The following is a 24,932-nucleotide window of genomic DNA, read 5'->3' as shown; positions in this document are numbered from 1 at the left end:
GAATAACTGGCGCGAAGATGATGCACGAGCTCACTCTGCAGGTAGAGATGGAGGCGGCAAGAGAAAAGGTGAAGACACTGTTTTTGGTAAAACATGACGACTTCATTAAATTTTGTTTTATAGAAGATAAAACATATTTTCGCTTTGAATAAATTGTATTCTACTTTTGATCAATGTTTTATCAATCAATTGCCTGTATTTTATAAATAAGAAGCAAATATATAGCAGACAATGTAATGAGGCGCCGGCACGATCACTTGCATTGCATGTGAACTGGAGGGCGCCGAAACTCAGCTTGTGCCTCACAGATTTGAGAAATATAGGCTATATATTACAGAAAGCTTGAAATGTCAACTTTAATACGAAATTATTACTCTCTGATTATGTAATCCATATGAAACGTGCATTTCTCTCTGGCATTCATGACGAGTCCGCATCGTCAACTTCATCTTAACAGCAACACGGAAAACACCAGTTTATTACTTAACAATTGAAAGTCTCCTTGCATATTTTCGAACCAGCAGGCCATTCTGTGTTGAGCGAGACGAATGAGCGAGCTGAGCATAATATATGGAGAAATGCGCTCTCTGCTCACGAGCTCTGATCGGAACAAACCCGAACTACACTGTCTGCTGAACAAAAACATCAAAATAGACATAGCCAGACTAGACTATTTTAGGACAAATTATGAGCTTATTGACGTTTTTTTTTTTTTATAATTCTTGACAAAATTAGAATATATTAAGGATTTTTTTTTGTTTGCCTAGTTCCTACGTCTATGGCCCAATGACGCTATGATGAGCATTCACTACTTAAAAAAAAATTGGGTCAGGAAGCAGGTCGGGTACAATATTTTCTTTTTCTTTTTTTGCGGTCCGAGTTGCGGGCAGGATAGTTGAAAACATAGGTCGGGTGCGGGTTATTAATACATTGACCCGCGCATCACTGCTACCTATCCTGTTTGGACACTTAGATATGTACAGTAGGGTGGTCAACTGAAGTCAATGGTAACATTAACAATACAAAAAAATTATGTTGCAATTTAAAAATGTTCGCCTGGGCATTAATTAATTTTTAAGAAGTGGTGATGATTTGACCCTTTGCATAGATCCGGTCCCCCAAGTTACTATTGCTAGCTATGGTGCATTCTTTGACAAGAATGGTGCTTTCTGGTCAACAGATAGGTTTGTTGGTCCTCTGCATATTTCTGATTTCCGAATACCACTTTTATTTCTTTCTTAAAATACTTTATAACTTGCCTTTACCATACCAAGGAACAAAACAGAATCATTGTGTGCAACAAGAATAGTGTCCGATAGTGGCAGATCCTCCAGGAAAAGCAAATTCAGTCGGCCAGAGATGTATGTGAACATAACAAAGCTATGAAAAAATAACTTGAACAGAAAGCTGGTTTTGTGGAATCTTTGAATCCTGCTGCAGAATGAGCTGAAAATTACAGTCCACGGAATCCATCCAACTAATCTGTTGAAGATTGAATGCATTTGCATTGATGAATGAGCCAAACGTTTAAGTGTGCAAAGCTCACAGGCACACAGAAGATGACTCTGAAAGTCTGTCATGCTGGAGAACTGAGTGATTGTGAGTTAGAAAATAATATTTTGAATCACAAATGTGTTACGTTTACTGGGTCACTTAGTCAAACTTGGTGTCCATAAAATACAAAATGCAATGATGTCACTTCATAGATCACACATTTAAATGGGTGGTATAACCAAAAGGTACATTTCTGGCATAATTTACTCATCATTTTATTTTAAATCTGTACATCTTTGCTTTCATCTGCGAAAAGTATATAAAAGCAACATGAGTGTGCGATTGAATGTGTTACTGTAGCTAAGTAGTCATGTTTGCATACTTGCAAACATGCTATATATATGACTTAATGACTTAATTTCATGATCATGAAATTAATTTTATTTATTCACTTATTTATTTACTTGCCATTTATATTATATATATATATATATATATATATATATATATATATATATATATATATATATATATATATATATATATATATATATATATATATATATATATATATATATATATATATATATATATACTTTGAGCTGGAAATTGGTCACATATTGTTCTGCAGTATATGTATATATATATATCAAAAGCACAAAAAAAAGCATTGCTACTTGCCATTTATATTATATATATATATATATATATATATATATATATATATATATATATATATATATATATATATATATATATATATATACTTTGAGCTGGAAATTGGTCACATATTGTTCTGCAGTATATGTATATATAAATCTCAAAAGCACAAAAAAAGCAAAAGATATCACACTTCAGCTAAATTTATTATGTTACTTTTACCCTTTGCTCTGACTTTATAGTCATTCCATTTGGACTGAATTATGAGGATGTTTTCCCCCTCACAGTCAAATTTATTTTTATGCTGTAAATTCTGTCAGTCACGAAAAGAGCCGCAGGAGAGAGCTCACATTTATAAACTCCCTTTGGTTTGCCGTCTGTGCTGAACATTTCTGTCTGAACCTTTAAAGCACCTTGCTGTATCTCTTCCTCATGACTGCTTTGACAAAATATCTTCTTAAAACCTCACGTCTTCTTGTCACATAGCCAGTGCCCTTTTCCCATGTCAAACTTGACACACACATAGACACACACTCATACATACCTCTGCACTTCTCAGTTGTTATTAAAGTTGCCCTGTCAGTGCCAGAAAAAGTAAAGGAGAGGCTTTCAAAGTGAAGCTGTGACACCAGATAAACATTCACTTCTTGGATACACGTCTCTCACGCTCACAGGCTTAGTTCTGACAGACTTAATCCAGTATGTAAATAAACGTCAGGGAAATTACCCAGCAGGTCAGCCGTTGTAAGAATGAGCAGTGGGGAGCCACACTAGATCACAACCCGCTTTGAGCCTGCCAATTATAGAGGCCATCATCCAGTCGACATTCTGACGCTTTGAGACTCGAGGGCTGTTGTTTGTTTTTGTGATAAAGCGCCGGTTTGAGTTGTAGTTTGACTGCTTGATGACACGTTGATGCTATTGTGGCATCTTCTTTCTTTGGAGAATTTATTTCCTTTTATGTTTGCGGAGATAATAAACTGAGCACTAATCCAATTTCCTGAATATACAGCTTCGAATCGCAGTGCCAAATGTATACATTGTGCTAGAATGCTTGCAACAGACCAATGATGATCTAAAGGATGCTTTCACAAACTGTGTTTGGTTTCAGCATCTGAAGGAAATATGAAGTGATGACAAATGTGTTAACTGAATTAGCAAAAAACCTGATCCACATTCTGGTCAATATGTATGACAGAAATGACTAACCACATGCTTTCATTTATAATTAAGGTTACTAAAAAAAAAAAAAAAACTGAAATAACTGATATCATAATAATATCCTAAATATAAGAAGTGTGCTTAATTGTACTGAATGTAAACTTATCTTTAAACTATTAACTGTCACTCACCCTTTTTTGAGCATACAGAAATGAAAATCCGAACTTGTTTGTAACTCACAACCACTTTGAAAGTTGGCCTTTTTTTAAAGAAGACAAGCAGATTATCGCTGAAGTGAAAGCATTTTAAAAAATCAAAGTGTAAAGTTACAGAAGTTTGAGTTTACTGTAAAGAAAACATACTTTACAATAATAATAATAATAATAATAATAATAATGAAATAACTATTAAACAAAAATTGGAATCTGAAATTGTTATAAAATCAAAGCCGTATGTTTAACAAAGTTATGTTTCAAATTTGGAGTCAATATCACAAAAATTGAGGGTCCTGGGAAATCTATCTAGGTGCTATACCAAAAATAGCCACTGGTTGACACCCAAACTCTGAATTATATTAATACATTTCTGTTGAAAACAATGTGCAGTTCTATCACAATATTACTTCCAGCACAAAATAGTCACAGAATATGGAAAACTGGGACTCACACCTTTTGAACGATATGTTTTGTCAAGATTAGAAAACGTTTTGATTACAAAATATTATTGTAAAATTTGTAATATTAAACGTTACACTGCCCACTAGGGTGAGGAGCTTCTGACAGGATTTAAAGTACCATTTCCGTGGTAACAAAATGTCTGACAGCTAACAGGTTAAAGTACATTTTAAACTCTAAAGTTCAGCTAATTGCATTTATTATACATTTTTAACTCTAATACATTTACATTTATTTGCACTAAATATGCATTTAAGTGTCTGAAATCATTACATTGAGTTAACATGTTCTCACAATTATTAATCTTTTTTTCAAGAAAATAACTATTTCAAATGTGAAAGCCAATAAATGTCTTGATCAATGACACACCAAAGTGACAGTTCATAGATAAACTATACTGACCATTGCATTCAACAATCTCCTGTCAGTGTCAGTCGGCCTACATTTGATAACTGAGCCAGTCCCTGTTGAAAATCTTTCAGATATTTGATCATTTACACAAAGACCATTTGCTCACTATTTCTGATATATGCACGTAAACATGCAAATGCAACTGAAAATAGGCCTCATCAGCTCTTGTTTAACATGGAGATTGTGAAATTGTGTTGAATTGTCTGTGAGCTGTGACGCTCTCCCATTGTTCCAGTCAAGGAGTCTGCCTAAGGATCACAGACTTCCAGTATAGCATGTAATCTATTTTATCGGCTGACAAACCAAACATTTCCCTGAGTAAGTGCTTCGGCTCTCAGCAGTTTTTGGCCAACTCTTTCAGACTTTTTCAGACCACGAGGCTTAATTTAAATGCATGTAACTCATTATTGCTTAGTTAACACACACTTCCTTATCTGACCAAACAAAAGGTGTTTTCATGTGGTTTCATACTCTAAGGTGTCAGAGAAGATAATGATGTCATCTAAAAATACAAGGCCTTCCTTGAGATCTAAATCACCCATACACTTCTCCATAAGTCTCTGGAATGTACTTGGAGCATTCGTAATGCCTTGTGGCGTCTGATTCCATTCCAAGATACCCAGCGGTGTGACAAACGTAGTTTTAGCCTTATTGGCTTGACTCATTTGAATCTGATAATATCCAGACTTAAGATCCAGAACCATGAACCATCTGGAGCCCATAAATGCTGAAAATTACTCTTCAAGGTTTGGCAGGGCATAGGCGGCTTTCACAGTTTGTAAATTTAATTTACGATAGTCGATGCACAAACTAACATCGCCATTCCACTTCCGGACCACCACAACTGAGGAGGCAAATGATGACTCGGACTCCCAAATTATGTCAGCTTCAAGCAGATCCCGCAAATGACTTCGAACAGCTTCAATGTCACTGGGAAGGATCGGCCTAGTGTGAAGCTTGAAAGAGGTTTCATTGTGGAGCTTGATATGGGGTTTTACCTGGTCCGTACAACCGAAATCAAGGTTGTGGTGAGAAAACACTTCAGGCATTTGGTTGAGCTTGGATGTTACTTGCTCCTCCATTCTGGTGGGATAGGCGATTCACCAAAATTTAACTCCAAAGTGTCTCTTTGGGAACCTTCTTGAACTAGAGAAATGTTTATGCTGTGCTGAGCCAGGATGGTAGGTGATGTACCAATATCAGCAATTACTGTCATTGGTGGAATGAGAACATCCTGTAACGAGAACAGGAACCTTATAAGGAGAACGAGTCGGAAATGTGATGACACAACTCTGGACGCATAGCCCGACAGGAAGAAGGGATATAGGGTGTTCAATTACAGCCCACTGAACTGTAGTTGGACTGCTTATTCTGGCATAGCCTTCTAGAACAATGGTCTGACCAGAAGGAATCAGGACTGGTGTCTGACTCAACAACTTCACGGATCCTACTCAACCCAGCTGGCTTTGTTGGTGCTTCAGTTATAGGAGTCTTAAGACTGCACAGTACCCTTGGGCTGTATGTTGAAAATATGAGATATCACTGCTGGTATATCACTCGTATAAAGGCTCCAGAGTATTCATGCCAATAAGCACAATTGAAGAACCCTCAGAACATCAAATTCCTCTCCCAAGAACTCTTTGTGTAAACCTATGGTCATCTCTACATACCCCAGGTATGGTACTGACTGACCGACAGCACCCTCTACCTGGAGTAAGTCGTAAAGTGGCTTCACAGGGTGATCGCTGAGACTCTGATTGTGAAAAAGAGACTGGAATCGTGGTGACCTGCAAGCCTGTATTCAAAAGGCAGGGGTAATTCTGTCCAGCAATCTGGACAACTGCAGAACATTTTGAACCCAACAGGCCCTTTGGAAGTTGTATGGTTGCATTCTTTATCTTGGGCTATGACATTTCTGCACACTCGACAAGCCTCTTTTTTTTCTTTGGGATGGATTTGGTCCCCTCTGGCCCCTGTCTGTCCCACAACAGGGACTGGACTCAGTTTAAATGGACGGAGTTGAAAGCGTTTTGTTGGTTGCTAGTTAACTGTTTAATTTTACGATCAACCAAGAATTGGGTTCATTCTCGGCCTGGCCGTTATCATGGCTAACTGTCGCTGGACGTCAACTAGTTTTTGAGCCAGTTGCTGAGGGATGTTAACCAAAGCGGGAACTGCGGGCTTATCTTCAGGGTTTGTTTTAGCTTCTGGGTTTGTTTTAGCTGGAGCTCAGCAATCAAAGAATTGTTCCAGCATCCATGACAAAACTTATTCAACAAATGCCGATTTACTTCAGATCCTATGACTCCTCCCCTTTTCATGGTGGAATTCAGGTCAACCTGGAGCCATTGGAGGTAGGCAGATGGTTTCTCACGGGTATCCTGAAATGTGTCCATGAATCTAGCCAACAGTTTGTCCCCATCATGAACAGTAGCATATGTAGAGTCAAGAGGGTCTAGATACACTGTAGGCAGTGTGCTAGAACTCAATTGCTTGATTATGTCTGCTGCTGGAGGAAGGAGCCTCTCCACTATCCTCCTAGAGCGACGGAGGTCGGACGAAGATAGATCCTTCAACAGCAGATCTAATCCCGAAAGCCAGGTGTCATAGTCAGCCTCATGAGTGGGTCGGGGAAGCCTACCTGAGAAAACTCTGAGCCTCTGATGATGTACTGCACTCTCCTCATTCTTCACAATGTGCTCTACTGCGTAGTGCTGGACCTCAGGTGGGTGGACATCAATGATGGAAGTTAAATGTCTCATACCCGGCTGCATAGGATTAGATGGATCAATGCGGGGGCTCAGCGACAGACATGGGAGCAGCAGTGTCCACAAGAGGAACAGGAATGGCTGATGGAGACTGAGTTAATAGCTTCACTGGTGGCTCTGGCAGCGTGGGCGACTCAGTGACTGATGTATCTTCCACATGAGGCGCAGGGAAGAGCTCGGAGACCGAAAGTCCAATCTGAGACATCGTTGTTTTGAGTACTTCTGTGTAATCCACCCAGTTAATTTGGCTAAATTCTGCAAATGAGACAAATACAATATAGTTTTAGCTTTAAAAAAGTGCTTTTTAACAAAATGGAACATGTATGTGTCTTTTAGACGAGACCTATGTGTTCGGCAAAATGGGACGCAGCACTTCCAAAGCTGCACCGCAAGTAAATTCAACAACAAGCACACCATAATACTCAGATTTGGTCTCAGAAATTTCCTCAATCTTATCGACTAAACCATATTGGCTACTTTAAAAATAGTAATAAATTTGTGTCTCAATTTCAAGTTAAATTTAAGAAAATCTTAGAATAACTGACAAAAACATAATTCATTCACATAGAGACATACAAATATTAGTATTTTTATGCTTTAATATTAACAGACAATAGCATGACAGACTCACCATATTACAATTTGGTTAAGTGTACAGCTCTAGTTTTATATTTCTTTCACCCCAAATTTGCCAAATTCTGTGAAATTTTCAGTTTTTGTGTCTGGATTATGTGATTCCATCTATGCTCTGCATCGCTGGTCTCTGGTCACAACCAAAAATAACAAAAATGATCAGCGCTTTTCAAAAGGTTTGAACCTGTATCCTTCGGGTTGAGATCTGTGACTAATAAACCACATCATGCCATGAAGGTGCGACTACCAAAAAGCAACATCTTGAGAATTTATATTTTCAAACCTGGGTTTCGTTTAACTTGTTGAACCAAGAAGTCTGATGCTGTTTTTTTGGCTCAGCTGTTCCACTGTCAAAGCTTATTAAATCTGAGCCTTGATTTTACTGTCATTATTTTTTTTTTAATTACCAAGACAGCTGTTGTTTTCCTGGGAAAAACAAGCTTGTATTCACCAGCATGTCTTGAAATCATAAATCACTCTTGAAGGACAAATGCAATTCACTGACTTGAGCAGTCAAAAGGTTGCTGCTTTCTGAAACAATACATGTTGTCATTTCATTTATCAAGAGATACGCAAACCATCCATTTTGGTTTTGGTAGTGTGTGAGTCTAGTTTTGTTTGGCTGAAAATCAAAATGAATGCTCCTCCTAGTCATGAAAGGTGCTTTGGTGGCATCTGTAATGAAACCAGGCTGGATATAACCCAAGCAATATTGGTGGAAAATTGAAGTCAGTTCCTCCCAGCTTAACCTTTTTATATTGTTCACTCTCTTTTCTTTCCCGCAGGTCTGGCATCCATAATGAGAAGACTCCTGGCAAAATATGACAACCTCTTTGAGGTCTCCTTCCCCTGTTCGATGGAATGGCATGGTAAGAGAATGCATCTGATCTGATATTGCAATCATAGAGGAGAAGTGAGGGAAAATCAGCAATGAGCCCATTTCCCCACATAGAGGAGGTGTTGCTACTCATCTTGTTTCCATGGAGAACAATAAGAAGGAGGCAGGGAAAGATTCTCCCTTCATTTTTTATTGCCCTCTGCTCAGTAACTTGTGGTATTGTCTATGGTTCAGTGTTGCATGTCAGCTGTGCAAATGGTTCCAGAATGGATGTTAAAATGACTTGTGGCCTCAAGTAAAACTATAGAGGTGTTTTAGACACATTGCTTGCAGATTAAGCTCTCTGATGACTCTTTACTCAATAGTACAAAAATGCTTTAAATATTTTGGGAAATGTGGGCATGACTCATCAGAGGCTGATGAACTATTCATGAGCAATATTACTCTCTGGGTGATTACTGTTGTGTGCTCTTCTTAAAACACTGCTGTGGATGTAAACTCACAGTTATGCTAGAGGGCAGTGTTAATTTTGACACGAAATTTTTATTTAGTTTTAGTCTTAGTCTTTTGACTATAATTCTTTTTAGTTTTAGTCATCTGATTTGTTTTAATTTTAGTCTTATTTTAGTCGACTAAAATTGCTTGGTATTTTAGTCGACTAAAATTGCTTGGTATTTTAGTCGACTAAAATAAGACTAAAATCAATTACAGATTTACTAGACAATTTTCTACAGCTGGTATAGGAAACAAACTTAACCAAAATATATAAAACACAAATTCAACTTTATTTCAACACAACTGTGTCTTTATTTCGATTCAAAAGCTTTTATGCAGCAACAAACACTGTCGTGATAATGTAAACAATAACTAGCTGCCAATTGACCATCAATAAAAGAAAAATAAAGTTAGGTCCAGGACCTTAAAGCTTACAGCTGAGCTGAACAATAAGTTAATACATTTAAAGTAACTATTTAATAAGTTGGGTGGATAAAAAAAGTAACAAGATTTTATAAGGTATTCATTTGTCTAGCAATATTGTATGTTTTAAATACTACAATATTGCTAGATTAGTATTTATAATGATAGGATGTGAACATTCACGTTTTACATGACTAATATAGAAACATTTGTGATATTGTCAACAAGTAGAACATTATAAAATATACTAAACATTAGTATTAATCAAATGTATGTATCATAATATTACGTATTAGTATTGTGCTCTCATCTAACTTGAAGAAGGGGCTATTTTACAGTACTTTTCAGTTCGTAATATTTAATGCTACAACATCTATGCACTGCAGTCTTCCAATTTTGCTTAGCTCAATAAACAAAAGAACATCGTTGTGAAATTATATTTGAGAAAATGTCCGGGTGGCTCGTCTGTAAATGTCTTTTCAAATTGGTTGTGTTCTTGCCACAAATGAGCGCTCCGCGTGCTTTACGCTTTGTTTTGTTTTGCTCGTCGTCAAACGTGAAGTGACCTGTGGACATTTTGTCGCTCTTTTAGACATTACCTCTTCGAATGTCGACTTCGCGGGAGCTCATTTAAAAACTGAAAACCTTCGCTTCACGTCTCAATAAGTCAGGCTCGGATTGGTTCTCTTCTCTCATGCAGTCTCGCCTGTTATGTTTTGCCGGTTCTTTTGTTCATTCCTCGCATCTCTCCCGTCTGCTGATTTGATTTTCGTCACAGTCTATTTTCGTCTCGTCCTTTATTCGTTGACGATAATGTCAATCAATTTAGTCATAGTTTTAGTCTCCATCAGTGCCTTCTTTTTTAGTTTTCGTTTCGTTTTCGTCCGCAAAAATATATTCGTGACGAAAATAATGACGAAAATATTTAGTCAACGAAATTAACACTGCTAGAGGGTGTGACTAAAGTACACATACTGAAGAAGCTTATTCGGGATAGATAGATAGACGGACAGACAGACAGACAGCTAATCACTCAGTCAACTATCCATATATTGTTATAAATCTAAATAAATAAATGTTAATCCTGAATGGACAGCTGAAAAATTGTGAATACTGGAATATGTAGTCATCAGTCTGCATATAATACACTGTATATATATTCTCATCATGCCACACACACTCACTGCCAAAGAGTCACTCATGGTGAAGCATCGCTGCATGCTTGTGGAAACAATGATAGCTGAGAATGATTGACACGTTATGCGGTGATCTAGACCCTGGACGCCCTTCTCAGAGCTGGGGCCAAGGGTCTGTCACAGAACGCGGCACAGAGCCAGATTTCATCTCCAATCTTGTTATGGCTTCAGCAGTCTGACCGCTGCCCACTCAGATGATTCTCATAGTCTGTTATTATTAGGCCACAAATCTGACACTTGTCGCCAGTCAACATGCTAATCTCTGACCTATTGCAATTCACGGTGTAGCACTGAGGATTTCCCAGCATGCTTTGTCTGGAATTGACTAAGCCACCATCAGTTTCTATGGAACGATTTAATGAAACAGATTCTCTGCCATCCTCTCTTGCGCCTCCATGGATTGCAGTGTACAATTAATGACCACAATGTTCATTATTTGATGATGATATAATCACTGGTACTCTGCTGGATTGATTACATCACTGACGTGCCTGGCTGTTGTTTCAGCAGCAAGATCATCCATCATGTAAATGATAAATTTGCTTCATTCGGCACGTATTTACCAGGCAGTCAAGCATTCGTGATTGTTACAATTAGCGATGTGCAGTATTGTTGGATAGTTTGAATTGAGGCTTATAATATTAAAAAAATATATAATAATAATAATAAAATATAATATAATATAATATATATATATATATATATATATATATATATATATATATATATATATATATATATATATATATATATATATTAGTGCTGTCAATCGATTAAAAAAAATTAACTAATTAATCGCACTATTTTTTAAAATTAATCGCGATTAATCGCAATTAAAAGACTGAAACTTTTTGGATATGTAAATGTAAAATGTAAATAATTAATGTAAACTCAAGACAAAGAAACTATTTAAATTCAAAATATGATTGTTTATTGGAATTTTTGTTTAACTTGTAACACAGATTTTCTCATGTAAACAACATACCTGCAATAAACCATCAATATCCTCCAAATTAACTGTTGGCTTGAAAGCCATATTTATTACAGAAATAAAAACACAGGCATGTAAGTACCATTTGAATTTCAAAACAATCAATGCCAATAAAAAACAAAAATGATTTCCATGTTGAATTCTAAGTGGACTGCAAAAAAATTCCAAAGTATAGTCATTGCCAGTGCTTTAAGGGGGCCAGTACGCACTGGTACTCAGTACCGCCACTTCCAAATATAGCTCTTGAGCGTACCGCCACCTCTCCGTGCGCCCAGAACGTGTTTGTAGCGTACCGGTATGCTCAGTTGGACATCTGTTTTAATAGAGGTTTTAATCTTTTACCTGCACTGCCGATTTTCAGAGCGCCCTTCACAATGCAAGCTTCCTAATTCATCCCACCCAGAGCAGAAACTACATTACCCATTCACCCTTAAGTTATACAAGTGAATAGCGCATGTGTCGCTTTTCCCACTGTTAAGTGTCAACAACTCAACGTGGCCGGAGAAAGTGTGTGAAACTCGTTGTGAGTTATACTAAAGCAAAATCTTGAGTATTTATTGTCTGATAAACATTAAAAACTGTCTGCGGAGGTTGAGTCGTCCTGCAGCCAGCCCCCGCTGGCTGTTCATTGGCTGCAGCATCTTTTTTCTAAGTTCTAAAAAAATACCGTAGACGGCAAGGCACAAATTTAGATATTCATTTATCTAATTAATCTATAGCCTATGCACAAAGACAATATGATCCTTTTGTCCCCTTATTGTTTTAAAGCTTGATGAAGAGAGAGAGCGCAAGTTGCTGCAGCTGCGAGGACAGTGATGCACGCGTACAGGAGTGATTGACAGTTCGCGGCACTGTGTACAAAAAATACTCCGCTACACAATTATTTTGTTATTTTCGTTTAAGGTTATTAACGTTAGCGTTACAGAAAGGTCTGATTTACGCACTGTTACAGTCATTGTTTTTTTTTTTTTTTTAAACAATGACATTTGAGTTCATGATTTTAATGTTGCTGTTTCTTGTGGCAGACTAAATGAAGAGTAATGTTTCTTGTGGCAGACTGAAGAGTAATCCGGAGTTTTATACTGAAACTTTCCGTCTAAAAGTCCTTCCTTGGTCTTATCCATATTTCTTTGCACGTTGAACACACATAGGCCACAACTGGAAATAAAAAAAACTGCAACCGCGTTAATTGCGTTATTTTTTTTTAACGCGTTAAATATTTCAAATTAATCGAATGCGTTAACGCGCTAATTTTGACAGCACTAATATATATATATATATATATATACTGAGACATGTTGAGACGTGCTGCATTTGGTCTCGTACTCTATCGAATATGTTGTCAGTGTTGTGCGCTTGCTTATTCCTTTGTTGTGATAAACAGTAAAGTGCGTTAAGCTGAATTCAATTTCCGTTTTGTTGGGTTTAAAAAAGATTAGTATACCGCGGCAGCGGTCGCGGCAGCCCTCCAGTTAAGCCCTTCTCGTCTGAAGACCGAAGAGAGTAAAGACCATCGACTCTACCGTGCGACTCCACCGGGCAGGGACACAGACAGGGGATATAAGTATTGTTTTGATTAATCTCTTTTTCCTTCTTCTTGTTTCATTTCTGTTTCAGCTTTTGTTTATAACCAATTATAACTATGTGTTTCCAGATCCCTACTATCATTACCACTCGTAAACCATGCATCACACAATGTAGACAGCGCAATCTTAACAACCTACACACTTTGCCTATGTCTGCTAATACACTACTTTCAGTACTTTTGTTTAACCAGGTTAAAATACTTTCTTTTTCTATTGGTCTCTGGAATTGCCAGTCTGCTATAAACAAAGCCAATTTCATTACTTCTATTATTAGTCATTCAAAGCTTAATCTCATGGCCCTAACAGAGACCTGGATCAAACCAGAGGACACTGCTACACCTGCAGCACTCTCCAATAATTTCTCATTTTCCCACTCTCCCCGTTCGACTGGAAGAGGTGGAGGTTGGAAATTTAATCCTTTACCATCTTTGGGTATCAACAGCTCCTTTGAATCTCATTCAGTTACTGTTACTTACCCTTTTAAAATACATTTTGTAGTTGTCTATCGACCCCCAGGACCACTGGGTAACTTTTTGGATGAATTAGATGTGTTGCTCTCAACCTTTTCTGAGGATGGTACGCCCCTAGTTATGCTTGGAGATTTCAACATTCATCTAGATAAACCTCTGTTTGCTGATTTCCACACTCTGCTTGCTTCTTTTGATCTCAAACGAGTGTCAACTACTGCTACTCACAAATCAGGCAACCAACTGGACCTTATTTATACACGACACTGCTCTACTGATCATGTTCTGGTTACTCCACTGCACACGTCGGATCACTTCGTCCTCACTCTTAACCTCAACATGATCCCTGACACATCACTTACCCCTCCACATGTCATCTTTCGAATTAACCTACGCACACTTTCGCCCTCCCGGCTATCTGCAATTGTTTCATCTTCACTTCCTTCCCCTAAACTGTTTGCATCTTTGGACGCAAACAGTGCTACTGATACTTTCTGCTCCACTCTTACATCTTGTTTAGACACTGTTTGCCCCTTATCTTCCAGGCCAGCCCGTAACACCCCTTCTGCCCCTTGGTTATCTGATGTTCTACGCGAACACCGTTCTAAGCTTAGAGCTTCTGAAATGGTGTGTGAAAGGGTACAGCTCAACAGGGTCTATAGTATGGACACTCTGCCACTACCTGTTTGAGGTGAGAACACAGGAGGAAAACCGGCTCTACACGAAGGCTATAGAACCTAGCAAAGGTGTTAGGGGTAGTGGGAACCTTGGGCACGTAGCCGGGGCCTCAGGATTACCTGAGAGTCAGCAGACTCTACAAGCTCTAGACGCGAATCGTTGACCAAAAATGCATGCAGGTCCTCTATACTCTTGATGGAGGCTAGTGCAAGCAGGAGCATAAAGAAACTTTAGCTCAACTGAATGGAAAGGCTCGAATGAGTCTTGCTGTAGTGATTTAAGCACTAGAGTCAGGTCCCAAGAGGGTATAGAGGTGGACTGGGAATGATTTAACCTCCTGGCCCCTCTAAGGAACCTGATGATGAGGTCATGCTTTCCACTTGAAGGCGTAAGCTTGTCTCATAGATGGTGATCATGCCGAAGTGATGGCATTCACTACCTCCTGAACTAGGTCACCTAGAACGTCCGTGTCCCATCCAGGGACCAGATATGGAGTTTCCAAAGGTCTGGATGCGAGAGCCAAACAATGCCCTGTCTCTGAGTCAGTAGATCCTCCTCAGAGGAATCAGCCAAGGAGGGGCTGTCACGAGGAACAAGTGGAGGAATTCCTTAATATGTCTTACTGGGTGAGTTGGAATGACGCAGCACTCAGTGCCTTCTTTCAGTTGGGGTTGGATGAGAACACAATCTGCTGTGATCTAACAATGTTTTATTTTCCCTTAATCGAGTTGATTCATCTGGTCCTTTATTTAAATGGTTGTAATTCAGAGGGTGAAGAAATAAATTACAATATAAAAAAATCATCTAGACTCTACTGAAACACACAGAGCTTCTCCAACTCACCCCGTGCCAGCACCCTCCACATAACTGACCAATGGCTGCGACCATCCATCTCCTCCTGTGCTTTCCTGTACTTGGGGATTTCTTCCAGCACTAAAAGCCACTTCCCTACTGCTATCTCCAGTCATCCTATCCGTCCAGGTAATCTGTGCTGAATCACCGTGCTCTCCGCTTTCAAGCCCGCCGGACGCCGCAATGTCAAACCCTGCCATATGTCCAATTCACCCAAAATATTACTTAAGAATCAACAGAGATCAAAATTTAAATGGGGAAAAAAATCTAATCAAACCAAATATAAAATCAGAATCTATATATACTAAAACATACATCAAAAGTACCTTACACAGCATCACTCAAATGTAAGGGTATAAAAATGAGTCTTTAAGTTTGATTTAAACTTAAGTTGATTTAAGTTTGATACAGCGATGAAGATGCCCTGAAAATAAACTGGTAAAATGTTTCCAGATTTTAGGGGCAGCAACAGCGAAAGCTCTGTTACCTTTGGATTTATAGCAAGAATGAGGGACAGATAAAATAATGACCTAGAGGTTGTATATGGTTTGGTAAGATCACAGGTATAATTCGGGGCTGTCTTTTCCAATGCCTTTTATACAATAAGAAGGATCTACAGAGGGCAAGAGTTCTCAAGTTAGGCCTATGGAGGTCCTGTGAAACCGACAATCTCCCAAGGATATTTATATATATCCTTGGGGGGTAATGTCGGGAGTCTCTGTCTCTGAGTTATCAGCTCTGAACTCCAACTGTGCTGTCTAGGCTTTGCCTTGCCCGCATTCTCAACCAGTGTGGCGGGAGGAGCAAACGACAGACACAGTGGGTGTGACGTCAGGATTTTATTAACAGAAAATAAAGCAAAACAAGGAAATAAAGGTGTCCAAAGGGGGATAATGTCCAAAACAAACAGGAGATCTGGTGTCCTCGTCGTGGTGCTGGGTTCGTGTGTCGGGGAGTGTTCATGGAGGAAGGGTCCAGGTAAGGGGTGGAGTCCGGTGGCCACACGCACTCCCCTTTGGGGGTCCGGGGTGTGAGGGGTGGCAGCTTCTTCTAGCGGCTTCATCCTTCTCGCTTGCCACAGCGCTTGAAGGGGATAGATGGCCTAGCACATTATACACACAATGGCATTATCTGCTCATAATTTTATATTTAATGCCCAAATTATAATATGACACTTTAATAGTAAAGTTTCAGATAGTGAGCAGTTTCAGTCCTGAATCAGTGCAGTGGGTGAGAATATTGCCTTTACTCCTTCATATATATATCTCATTCACCGAGGTCATTGTAGGCGTCTTTGTGAAGTGATTGAAAAGCATCTGGACGTGGTTTATCTGAATGGATAAACCATGTTGATAATATTGAATCTAAACCAAATCCAGATGCTTTTGACTAAATTCACCTAGACGTTCCAAAATGTGGGTGTTGCATCGAAAAAAAAAAGACCTTTTTGTCCTGCTCTCCCCATTTATGTTTCATTGATCCACAATGCACTTAGAGAACTTCACTTGAATTGATATACTTTATTGTTTTAGTGATTTTAGTGTTTACTATGATACACTTCACTATAAGTATTGCTCAGACTTAATTAAATTCATTGGAAAAAAATATTTTCCTCCTCAGTATTTTTTCTTTTTTTAAATGCATATAAATTATATTAGTGTAACCAAATTAAGTGACATTATACTTAAAACTAGAAAAATGTCTGCCAGTGGGGTTAGAAAAATAAACATTTCACTTTTAATTAATTTTATTTTTCTAACCCCTTTTTATTTTATATTTTAACTATATGCTTCCTTTGTTTTAAAGGGGTCCTATTATGCTCCTTTACAAAATCTTGATTTTGTTCGGGGGGTGTTCTAGAAACAGAAAACACATTGTTTTCCACATTTTACATTATTACAACACCTCTCTCCCCAGTCTAGCATGAATGGCTCGAATACGAAATGTGTTGTGATTGGCTTAAGTGTTTACCTTGGCTAGTGTGTGTTGTGACTTGCTTCACTCTGTGCCTGGTCAGGAAATGTCATGCCCCTTACTATAGCCATCTGCTGTGATCGTCAATGTAAATATTATGTAAAAACAAATCAATTTGAGCAAGTTTTAAACCCGGATGATTGTAACTACTCTAAGTTCATCTGCCTTAGGAAAACTAGCGTGTCTCATTGCATTGCCTTCACTTGTGCAGCTCAACCAGGTCTCGTCCCATTCATCGGTATTTGTGATATCACAAATGCCAGAAAATATGCATTGTAGTCCAATCAAATAGTTCGTTATAGTTTTTGTAAAGTGATTTCTGTTAAATAATATATCTCCATTTGAAATGGACTATGAGTTTTGTAATCTTGCAGAACTTCACTCAAACAGCAATATTACAGACTAACTAAATTTGTTAAAAGTTAAAAAGCATAGTGGACCCCCATACTCTAAAGAGCATTTCTCCTCATTCTAATGTCATGGCGGTCAGTTTCCTCCCCCCTTACCGCAATCTGCCAGTTGAAAAGCTAAAACCACCCTCCATCCAGCATTAGGTTTGGAAAGCTATACTTAATTTGTCAGAATAGGTTGTAAAAACCATAGAATGACTTTACTGACTTCAGTTCGCTCACAGGCTGCATTCAACATGGCTTGGGGAGCTCTGTACAAGGGCAATCCAGCATTCAGCTGCTTGTCTGACCTAAGGCAACACTTGCACATCAATTGCCTCGAAATCATGGCAGTTTCTCTGGCCCTTTATACCAGCCTTAAAGCTTTATTGACCGGACCACATCCTGGTGGTATGCTTAAATCACAATGGTCTCACGTCACACACCCTTGCCTTTACAGTTTACCTTTACAATTTACTAGTGGTGTCAAAATTAGCTTGTTAATATAGGTGATTTTTTTTTTTTAAGTTTAATGGGTTAAAAATACTTAATGCGATTAATGCAGAGGCGGGGCTAGGGTGGACCACCCCACTCACAACTGCTGCTTCTTTCACATTTTCTCTCAACAACAAGTGCATTTATTCAGTCACAGAACGACTGGGAGCCGGAGACGTTTCAGATGCGCGCTCCACTTCACTTCAGTTCCAGGCGTGATTCAATCGAGTGCAGAAACGGTATAGTGCTTGCAGGGTATGCTCTTCAATTGTATTCACAAAGGTGCTGGCATGAGCTGTAGCTTGTATCCTTTCCTATCAAAGCATGAGATAAACTATGTGCATGCAATGTCATGGTCAGTTAAGTCATGAAGTTACCAAAAAGGCAAATAAAACTGCCTTAAAATTGTGCATGCATGTAATATATTTTATATGAGTCACATTTAAGAACATGTCTCCAAAATGGTTTTCAAAACTGTCCTGGAGCAGCCCAGCACTGTCTCACTCATATAACACACCCAATTTAACACGTCAGGTCATTAATAGAGACTTTAAGACCTGAAGTGGGCCAGAAAAGGTAAAAAGAATTAGGGAAAATATGATGTGTGTCAGATCCCCGTCATATAATGCAGCTGCAGCTCTTAAAGAAATAGCAGCCAAAAAAACCTAACAATCGGCTGCCATGATCTCTATTAATCAAAGGACAAAGAAAAAAAGAGGAAAAAATTACTTTTATAGTTTTAAGAATTCATCTATATTTAATTTAGAATTTAGTGTTTGATAACTTCAATTTCAATTTCTGCATATTTCTGCTGAAGGGCACAAGTAAATATGACATTTATTAAAATGGGTTTTTGTGAAGATTGTTTTAAGTTCACTTAAATTAGAAGTAATTTTTTTTTTAAGTCATTTTTTAAAATGATAACTCTCAATTATGGTGTAATGTTGAATGGCTATAATCAATGGTTAAATTTTAGGGGGTAGGACAATTTTTAGAGAGATTAGTAATGGTATCAGTGAATCACAGTCACAGTCATAAAAAAGATATCATTAAACAAATATATATATAAAAAAACTGTACCGTCTTTATGTTGTTCGTAGATTAATTTGAAGACCGGATGTGAAATTATCGCAATACAAAAGTATATTTAAAAACTTAAATGTTAGGTGGGATTAATTGCGATTAATAATAATAAGAAATGTGCGATTTAAATGTTATTTTATTTTATTTTTTTAATTGATTGACAGGACTAAATTTACTTTTCAAAGCAGCATGATGCCTGGCTCATGATTGGCCCAGCACGCACTTGTATACCTTCCCCCGGTTGCCCTGCTTCCTCAGGTCATCAAACGGGTCAAGGAAGTCATATGCTTAGTCCTCCTGGTGGCCCCATTCTGGAGGAATCAGTCGTGGTTCCCCGAGTTGAAACAACTGCTATTGGCAACCGCCTGGCTGATACTTTGCTGATACTACTTATTTGTAAAAGCAATGCCTTATGAATAATCTTTAATGTCTCACTGTACATTGCCATTCTTGTAATGGTGGAGCCGTTGCATACACATCACATCTGCATTTTATTAGAAAACCTCACTAATTACATACTGTATACTCAGTGATTTGATTCTTAATTGTACATCTCACAATAAAATTAATTTTTTTTATAAACTTGTAGCTGAAGTTCAGGTAAATGTAAATGCTCATCTAACTGGTTAAATTTAAATATATGACTCTGCAAATCCATTAAAATAATATACAGCAAATCCATTAAAATACATTATGATTTTTTCTCAATGTTTTTTTTTTTTTATGATCTATAAATCTTTATAACTGTATTCATGATTCACCTTCAGCTTCACAACTTTGCAGACTGTTTACATTCACATACAGATATATTACAGACTGCATGAAATGTAGTTTTCAAAAATCCATAATTGGGGAACTTTAACATAATATACATAATTTATTCTTAATCATAATATGCTTAGTTTCTATTAATATCAGGCTGTAAGCTTAATATGTAGCTCTGCTTGACACAGTTTTGTATCGAGGGTCCCTGCTCTATGTCTCAGTAGCCTAAGTGGTCCTTACCCTGAAAAAAAACATTAAAGACCCAGTCATAATGTGTTATTTGGATTATTTTTTGTAATTCTATTTGTTTAATTTCTGAGAGAATATAGTTTCAAAGTAAATTGTTTTCAGTGTTCTGGGTTAACCAATTAACGTAAAAAAGAAACGTGCAAAAATGTCCTGTAGACATACACAGGGTATTGTGTTTTCCATGGGCTGCACCAGTCGTATTTAAGTCTAGGTTTATTCAATAATTTAATATCCACCAGTTTCAACTCTTATGACTTTTTAATAAGGCCTAGTGAGGGATCTTTAAGAACCTTTGACAGGGTTGTCAGAAGATATATGAGTGGAAAAATGTGCTGTCAATGGCAGTGACGCTGGACTTGAGCTCTTGACCCGATTTTCTGTTGGCCAGACTTGTGTTGCACGGGGCAGAGCGCCATATGACCATCCCGTCCAATATCAACATGTAAAAACTGCCCTCACTCACAGCCAATAAGTGTCATGGTAAAAGCCTTACTCAGCATTGCCTCTGGCCTATAGAGCATTATAAAATCTGATTTATGACTCAATTAATAAACCCAGCCAGCTTTCAATCATTCAGTCATGTATCATACAGTTGAAGCCTTTGATTTTTTTACCATATATGTTAATAATAATAATTAATAAAAATGTTGATTGAATAATGCAGACAATATTTTTAATTTCTCTGTAAATTGTAAAAGGTGTTCTTTATAATGCTAATGTGTGTTGTAATCTCATAAATTTGACTTTTGCTTAATGGATTTTGTATAAATATTTATCAAAATGTCACTTGTGCTAAGTGTATAAAATGGCACAGTTCTTTGAGAAACTCAAGCTGAGATTAATTCATTAACTATAAATGAATATAGTTTGTTCAGCTATATTTATGAAGATTGACAGGACACATATGCAGAACAATTCATCATGTGGATATCTACTTAAACATGATGAATTTAACAATATTATATATATGTATATACATTTATTTATTTTAATTATTTATTTTTATGCCTAGCTGTCATTTAGCATGGGTCCAACTGCATGTCATCTACATTCACAGATGTAGAGCAACTGTAGAAAAAAAACTGCTTTATTATGTCATATATTAATAATGCTTGTCTTGTTCATTATAAAATATTTTTACAAGAAGAACCCCCCCTTTAAATTATTGCTATAACTGAAACAACATAGAAATATATAATCTATTCTAGAATATATACTTTCTAACTTTTAGGTGCTGAATTAATATTAATATAATTTTCAATACAATATTTTTTATTAATTGAATGTAACTTTTGGTATTTGGTCCATCGTTTTTTTTTTTTTTTTTTTTTTTCTTGTAGCAGCAGATTTTCCACAAGAATCTTATGGTATTTTGCCCCATCAATTTTTTCTTCTGTCCTGAGAAATGTTCCAGTCACTGCTGCAGAGAAACAACCCAATACAGGATATCACCACCTCCATGCTTTACTGGAGGAATGCTGTCATTTGGATGGTGACCTGTATTGGATTTCTGCCAGACAAATAATTTGGTGTTGAGACTGAATAATTCAATTTTAGTTTCATCTGCTTTAGAATCTTGAAGGTATGTTTTGGCAAAGCTCAGTCATGACTGGATTGTGGTCCTTCTTGAGGAGGGGCTTTTTCTTGCAACCCTCCCATACACATTTGTAGAGGATTTGTGATTTTTTTTTTCTTTTCTTTTTTCACATGCACACAATTGTCACACTTTGTCATAAATTCCTGCAGATGCTTCAGAGTTGCTGTAAGCCTCTTGGTCGCCTCTGTGATCAGTTTCATCTGGCTCTTTCAACCAGTTTGGAGTGACATCCTGATCCAGGGAGTGTCTGTGTTGTACCAAATACCTTCCACTTCTTAAAGGGTCATGTAACCACCTTTTTGGTTAGTTCTCTAATATACCTCTACACATATCACATGCACACTTTGTGATTTTAGTCATGCCACACACCCCTAAAGATTTTGTACTATTGTTGTTTTATTTAGGTTGGATTTGGCGCCACCTGTTAATTGCCCCAAAGCAAATAGTGATCAGATAATAGATCTAATAATGCATTCATTCTCTTAAATACCTCACGATATAAGACTAAATTAGATTTAGTCTGCTACTCGTGACCTTAATTGAAGTCAGATGCAATATGCAATAACACGCTGAAGGCCACATGAGAGCTACCAATAGTGAGACCCTACATCATCTCTCCTCCCGTTCCTTCATCTTTGAGTACCTAATTTAATGAAATCGTCATGCTTTCAGATTTTATTGCCCAGCTCAGTGATTTATCACACTCCCCCTTAAACCTCCTCCTCATTCTCACTCCCAACAGAAATAAATAAACAAATAACATATAAAATCACAGAAACATCCTAACATGAAGTGCCAGGTTCAGGCCTACAGAACATTTCCACAATTGTTCCTGCAATATCAGTGACATGAGTTTTAATCTACAACTGATATTTGTGAGAAGCAGTCATCTGTCAAATCCCTCTCTGCTTCTTAACAAAAGGAGTGTGTAGTCGAGCTTTGCAATTATTTTAATGCCAATAATGGAGCCTGTGAAATCAGCAGAGACAGTACATTGAACAACTGCAGTCCAAAGCAACAGAAGTTTTAAAATGTGGACTTTTACAGTGAAAATAACAAAGAGATTTGAAGACGAGCAGATATAATGGCCATGGCTGGTGTATGCAGACATTTGTGGGTGATCTTTGTTCAGAAGGTGTTGCATTTCTGGGCTGAATATATATGTACATTTTAATCTACCAGGTATGGTGTTGGTGTTGTTAAGAAACAAGAATTCAGCATTTATAGATTTTCTTAAAAAAGTTTTCTAGAGTGGAACAGACTTTTGAGATGTACAGAAGATAGTCAGCTTGAAATAGATGTCTTATTTTTGTGGATTTGGCTGTGATTTCATTAAGCACTTTGATCTGTGGACTATGGATGTCATACATGGAAAATAAATTGAACCATCTGGAGTCAAGGACAAGTGCTCTGATGACAGATACAAGTACATCTCGTGACATCAGATAACCTTTAGAGTGCTGGAGAAAGAGGGAGAGGACCTTTCTCATGTGTCTGCTAACCAGACAGATAGTCAAGCTCTGCTGGATCAGTGATTCTCAAATGGTTTGGCTTCAGATTTTTACATACAAATATTGAAATGTTCTATTTTTGGCGATTTATTAAAGCCCTTTCACACCAGAAGTAATAAATGATGAATAAACCCCAGGCTGCTGGAAAATCTGTATGGTAGAGGCATCTCAAACAACCTCTTCCACCAAGACCCTGTTGAAGGTAAGTCTCTTGGGAAGCTGTAACTGCAGGCATTTTCACTTGACGAAGCCTGCCTGAAATTAGGGCCGGCCAACTCTCACGTTATCTTGAGACCCCAGCCCGGGTACGTGCCCAAAGTTCCCACCACTCCCTTTAGAGATCAGGTGGTGAACTTGCAAGTGCTGCCCCTGGAGGAGGCAGACCCAGCCCTGGCACTGCTTTGTCCAGTGTGTGTGCATGCACTTACGTGAACAGAAATAAGTGCCTCAGGACCTCAGAGCAGCTCTTTGTTTGTTACGGAGGCCAACAGAAGGGAAAGGCTGTCTCCAAGCAGAGGTTAGCCTACTGGATAGTGGATGCCATTGTCCTGGCTTATCAGGCTGAAGACCTGCCATGCCCCCTAGGGGTGAGAGCTCACTCAACTAGAAGTGTAGCTTCCTCGTGGGCGCTGGCGCATGGAGCCTCGCTAACAGACATCTGTAGAGCTGCGGGCTGGGCGACACCTAACACATTTGTGAGATTTTTTAATCTCCGTGTAGAGCCCGTGTCCTCCCGGGTACTCACGCCTTTGGGCCAGTAAGTACCTGCTCGGTGTCAATCCGCTTGCTGCGCCATTCCACTCCATGGATGCATGCACTATCAGGTACATATATATGCACTATCAGCTCTCCCTCAGGTGAGTTCCTCATTTCAGAACCCTGGGTTCCTTCAGCACTGTTGATGTTCAGCACGTGTGTGCATGCCCTATCGGTCTGCCCTGTGTGGGACTAGGTGCCTCCATGTGTTGTGATTCCCCTTTCTGGGCAATCCCACGTGTGTATTTCCACAGTAAGTCTCTTTGTAGCATGTGTCTTTCCCTTGGCAAGTACCTTGCAAGCTCTGTCGTTGAAACTTCCACCCTGTGGGCTGGGTACCTCAGAGTTCATGTGTATCACCACCTTGGTCGATATCTGCCTTTGTAAGTCCTCCTACGAGCAGGAAGCTTGCTAGCATATGTCCAGCAGAATATGCTACCCAGTGTATTCCGTGTCAGCTTAGGCCCTCACTCGTGCTGGCCCCACAACAGGGTGCTATCGCTCAAACGGGTCACTGGAAGACAGCCATGTGGCGTTTTGTAAGGGACCCCATTCATTAGTCTCTTTCTGAGGCATTGCAGAATGTGACTGACTGAAAGGGAACATCTCGGTTACGTATGTAACCCTCGTTCCCTGAAGGAGGGAATAAAGACGTTACGTCCCCTTGCCACATCGCTTTTTTCCGGGTCACTGGCTCGGCTTCTCAGCGAAGACTTTAGTACAAGTTGCTCGCGCTGCTCCTTATATACCTGTACCATGGGGCGGAGCTTGTGATTCAAATTCTGC

General features: G+C 38.4%; 1 long non-coding RNA gene across 1 annotated transcript in view; it reads left to right on the top strand.

The window, feature by feature from the left end:
- Positions 1-24,932, top strand: part of LOC128021478 (uncharacterized) — a 90,635-nt gene that overhangs the window by 46,555 nt on the left and 19,148 nt on the right. The window contains exon 2 of the long non-coding RNA XR_008185564.1: positions 8,587-8,670. This is a non-coding gene — a long non-coding RNA (uncharacterized LOC128021478). The remainder of the gene's footprint in view (positions 1-8,586; positions 8,671-24,932) is intronic.

This window comes from Carassius gibelio, chromosome A10 (genome assembly GCF_023724105.1).
Source record: "Carassius gibelio isolate Cgi1373 ecotype wild population from Czech Republic chromosome A10, carGib1.2-hapl.c, whole genome shotgun sequence".
NCBI lineage: Eukaryota > Metazoa > Chordata > Actinopteri > Cypriniformes > Cyprinidae > Carassius > Carassius gibelio.
The sequence above is the reverse complement of the archived record's forward strand: the minus strand, read 5'-3'. Positions and strand labels throughout refer to the sequence as shown.